Below are 5,585 nucleotides of genomic sequence, written 5' to 3'. Positions count from 1 at the left end.
TTTAATTATTAATATTGTATTCACCACAACTGCCACCTTAACATTTCCTTTAGTTTAACCAAACATCAGACAGGCTTCTGCCTGCCTCCTCTAACCTCCCTTTTACCTTTAGTCCTTAGAAAATCAGGTTGGCATAAGCAAAGATCTTCCTCTCCTCTCTTTTTTAAAGTATTTACTTTAGGTAACTTATAATTTAAAAATATTCTTCTGCCTCTGTAAGATGTAAAGCTTTTAAAAGCCTCTAGTCAGTTTTTGCAAACCACAACGTTTTAATTTTATTTTATTGTATGTAAGTTCTGGGATACATGTGCAGGATGTGCAGCTTCATTACATAGATAAACATATGCCATGGTGGTTTGCTGCACCTATTAACCTATCCCCCAGGTTTAAGTCCAGTATGCATTAGCTATTTTTCCTGAAGCTCTCCCTCCCCCACCCCCAGCAGGTGAACTCCAGTGTGTGTTGTTCCCCTCCCTATGTCCATGTGTTCTCATTGTTCAGCTCCCAATTATAAGGGAGAACATGTAGTGTTTGGTTTTCTGTTCCTGCGTTAGTTTGCAGAGCATAGTGGCTTCCAGCTCCAACCATGTCCCTGCAAAACACATGATCCCATTCTTTTTCATGGCTTCATAGTATTCCATGGTGTATATGTACCACATTTTCTTTATCCAGGCTAGCATTGATGGGCATTTGTGTTGACTCCATGTTATTGCTATTGTGAATAGTGCTGCAATGAACATACACATGCATGTATCTTTATAAAAGAATGATTTATATTCCTTTGGGTATATATGCAGTAATGGGATTACTGGGTTGTATTAGTTCATTTTCATGCTGCTGATAAAGACATACACAGACTGAGTAATGTATAAAGGAAAAGAGGTTTAATGGACTCAGTCCCACGTGGCTGGGGAGGCCTCACAATCATGGCAGAAGGCAAAAGTCACATCTTATATGGTGGCAGGCAAGAAAGAAATGGGAACTAAGTGAAAGGTATTTCCCCTTATAAAACCATCAGATCTAATGAGACTTCTTCACTACCATGAGAACAGTATGAGGGAAACGGCCTGAAGAATTCAATTATCTCCCACTGGGTCCCTGCCACGACATGTGGGAATTATGGGAGCAGCAATTCAAGATGAGATTTGGGTGGGGACACAGCCAAACCATATCATGGATCAAATGGTATTTCTGCTTCCAGGACTTTGAAAAATTGCCACACTGTCTTCTACAATAGTTAAACTAATTTACATTTCTGCCGTCAGTGTAAAAGCATTCCTATTTCTCCACAGCCTTGCCAGCATCAGTTGTTTCTTGACTTTTTAATAATCGCCATTCTAACTGGCATGTGATGGTATCTCCTGGTGTTTTTGATTTGCATTTCTCTAATGATCAGTGATGTTGAGCTTTTTTTCATGTATTTGTTGGGCACATGAATGTCTTCTTCTGAGAATTGTCTGTTCATTCCTTTGCCCAGTTTTTAATGGGATTGTTTGCTTTTACCTTGTAAATTTGTCCAAGTTCTATGTAGATTCTGGATATTAGATCTTTGCCAGATAGATAGGTTACATAATTTTTCTCTCATTCTATAGGTTGTCTATTCACTTTGATAATAGTTTCCTTTGCTGTGCAGAAGCTCTTTAGTTTAATTAGATCCCATTTGTCAATTTTTTCTTTTGTTTCAATTCCTTTGATGTTTTTGTCATTAAACCTTTGCCCATGACTATGTCCTGAATGGTATTGCTTCGATTTTATTCTAGGGCTTTATAGTGTTGGGTTTTACATTTAAGAATTTAACAATTTTGGGTTTAATTTTTGTATAATGTATAAGGAAGGGGTCCAGTTTTAATTTTCTGCAGATGGCTAGCCAGTTTTCCCAGCACCATTTATTAAATAGGAAATCCTTTCCCTATTGCTTGTTTCTGTCAGGTTTGTCGAAGATTCGATGTTTGTAGCTCTGCAGTCTTATTTCTGAGTTCTTTATTCTGTTCCATTGATCTATGTGTCTGTTCTTGTACCAGTGCCATGCTATTTTGGTTACAATAGCCTTGTAATATAGTTTGAAGTCAGGTAGCATGATGCCTCCAGCTTTGTTGTTTTTGCTTAGGATTGTCTTGGATATAGGAGCTCTTTTTTGTTCCATATAAAATTTAAAGTAGTTTTATTCTGTTGTTGTTAAAAATGTCAATGGTAATTTTATGGGAATATCATTGACTCTGTAAATTACTCTGGGCAGTATGGCCATTTTCATGATATTGATTCTTCCTATCCATGAGTATGTAATGTTTTTCCATTTGTTTGTGTCCTTTCTGATTTCCTTGAGCAGTGGTTTATAGTACTCCTAGAAGAAGTCCTTCACTTCCCTTGTTAGCTATATTCATTGGTATTCTGTTATCTTAGTAGCAGTTGTGAATGGAAGTTCATTCCTGATTTGGCTCTCTGCTTATCTATTGTTGGTGAATAGGAATGCTTGTGATTTTTGCACATTGATTTTGTATCCTGAGACTCTGCTGAAGTTGCTTATCAGCTTAAGAAGCTTTTGGGCTGAGACCATAAGCTTTTCTAGATATAGAATCATGTCATCTGAAAACAGAGACAGTTTGACTTCCTCACTTTCTATTTGAATACCCTTTAATTCTTTCTCTTGCCTGATTGTTTTGGCCAGAACTTCCAATACTATGCTGAATAGGAGTGTTGAGAGAGGGCATCCTTGTCTTGTGCCAGTTTTCAAAAGGAATGCTTCCAGCTTTTGCCCATTCAATAAGATATTGGCTGTGGGTTTGTCATATATGGCTCTTATTATTTTGAGTTGTGTTCCATCAATACGTAGTTTATTGAAAGTTTTTAACATGAAGGGATTTTATTGAAGGCTTTTGTGTGTGTGTCTATTGAGATAACCATGTGGTTTTTGTGTTTAGTTTTGTTTATGTGATGAATTGCATTTATTGATTTGCGTACTTACATCTCAGGGATAAAGCCAACTGATTTTGATGTGCTACTGGATTTGATTTACCAATATTTCACTGAGAATTTTTGCATTGGTGTTCAGGGACATTGGCCTGAAGTTTTCTTTTTTTGTTGTATCTTGGCCAGGTTTGGGTATCAGGATGATGCTGGCCTCATACAACGAGTTATGGAAGAGTCCCTCCTTTTTAATGGTTTTGAATACTTTCAGAAGAAATGGTATCAGCTCCTCTTTTTATCTCTGATAGAATTCAGTTGAAAATTCATCTTGTCCTGGGCTCTTTTTGGTTGGTAGGCTACTTATTAATGTCTTAATTTCAGAACTTCTTTTTTGTCTATTTAGAGATTCAACTTTTTCCTGGTTCAGTCTTGGGAGGGTGTATGTTTCCAAGAATTTATCTATTTCTTCTTCTAAATTTTCTAGTTTATTTGCATAGAGGTTTTTATAGTATTCTCTGATGGTTGTTTGTGTTCCTATAAGGTCAGCAGTGATACCCCTTTATCATTTTCATTGTGTCTATTTTATTTCTCTCTCTTTTCTTCTTTATAAGTCTAGCTAGTGGTATATCTATTTTATTATTTTTTCAAAAAAACAGCTCCTGGATTCATTTATTTGTTTGAAGGATTTTTTATTTTTTTTCATCTCTATCTCCTTCAGCTCCACTCTGATCTTGGTTATTTCTCGTCTTCTGCTAGCTTTGGGGTTTGTTTGCTCTTGGTTCTCTAGTTCTTTTGTGTATGATTTGGTTTGCCAAATTAGGATGTAGGTTTGAGATTTTTCTAGCTTTTTCATGAAACCACAATTTTTTTAAGGACCTGGGAGCCATTCCTTTGCAATGTAATCATCAAGGAATATAGTGTTCCTATCTCTGAGTCTTTGTAGGAGAGTAGACACCTAATTTTTATGTGTTTTTCTCCAAGCGGTAAAACCACCTTCTGTCATGAAGATAAAAGAAAGTTGACTTTTACTTTGGTTAAGAATAATCAGCAAACACAGAAGGTCGACCCCAGCTTTTAAAAACCCTGCCATTGCTTCGGTGGAGGGGAATTCAGTCTATGTTCTGATCTCTCTCCAGGATTGCAATAGAAATTGAGTAGAGTTTTTCTTAACTATTTACTTTAGACTGGTGAAATTTTTCCTTTGGCAGTATTAATGTTAACTTTTCTGAGTTTGGTAATTGCATTATGACATGTAGGGCAATGTCCATGTTATTAAGACATACTTAAGTGTTTAGGGGTGAAGCATCAAATAATAACTATCCAATGATTTAGCAAAATCTCTCTCTCTCACACACACACACACACACACACTCTGTGTGCATGTGCATATGCATACATGCATAAGTAATTGACCAACAGTGAGAGCAAAGTGAGAATGAGAGTGAGAGAGAGAGAGAGAAGAGAGATACTGGTGAATAATCAGATGGTGAAATGGAATGAATGGACATGGCCTTATGAAATAGTATATACAACATATTACCACATCTGTTATAGTGATTCTGGGGGCATGGTCCTCTTCATCCCTTAATTATGAGACAATCTTTGTCTCTATTTAGGACTTGATTTTTTTTTCTGATGGAAAAAAATGATCAAAAATGCTTATGTCTAAGCATTATACTCTATGATTGTATTATCTTTAATCTACACCTTGAGGTGATTAATTAACATTTGAAATACATTAACAGAATCAATGTAACAGATGTGCCTTCCTGTACCTATTAAATGTCATTATTGAAACCTGTACCAGAGGGCATTTCACTTAACCAGAGAAATATTAAAAATCAGTTTTATTCACGAAATGAATGGTGTTCAAGAAAAATGCTTGGGACACACTGTCTTTGTTTTTATGGGTCTCACAGTTTTATGGAACTCACTTTTGTTGTGAGAATGAGTTACAAGAAACTAGAAAGCTGATCTTTGAATACCTGCTGAGCAGTGCTCAGACTCTAATTCCCATTAGTCCTGTTTTTCCCCTACTTCATAGAAGACACTGTCTCCTCACATAATTTCTGCTTCTGGATAGATAAAGTGCCAGCCTTTCGGTGAACCTATTAAAAACAGGACTAGTGCATTTTTGGCCGAATTTACTCTAACATTTGTTTTCATAATTATATTCTACATATTAGTGAAGTTAGAAAATACCTCTGGATAGTCCACCACTCAAGTTAATTAATATTTACCGAAAGAATTTTACAATTAAGAACCACTACTAGATTGACTTTGATTAGTTTGCAACATTAGTTTTTAGGACTGTTGTGAGAATTGAAAGAGATAATACATATATGTTGTTTATAATATTACCTATTATATTCTAAAATACAATAAATTTCAGATATTATTTCATACTAATATTAAACATGTGCTACTTCTATTTTTTATTTTTAAATTTTTGGTTGAGACAAGGTCTTGTTTTATTGCCCAGGGTTGTCTTGAACTCCTAGTCTCAAACTATTCTCTACCTCCCAAAGTGCTGAGATTACAGGAGTGAGTCACCACTCCTGGCTAGTATATGTGCAACTTCATTAAAAAATGTTGATATTTATTTTTTAAAATTACAACAGTCCTGCCATAAAATCACACTTATTTAGTAATACACTTTATCAGACAGGTTTGCTACAGTA

Source organism: Pan troglodytes, chromosome 14 (genome assembly GCF_028858775.2).
Source record: "Pan troglodytes isolate AG18354 chromosome 14, NHGRI_mPanTro3-v2.0_pri, whole genome shotgun sequence".
Lineage (NCBI taxonomy): Eukaryota > Metazoa > Chordata > Mammalia > Primates > Hominidae > Pan > Pan troglodytes.
This window is presented reverse-complemented; position numbering follows the sequence as displayed.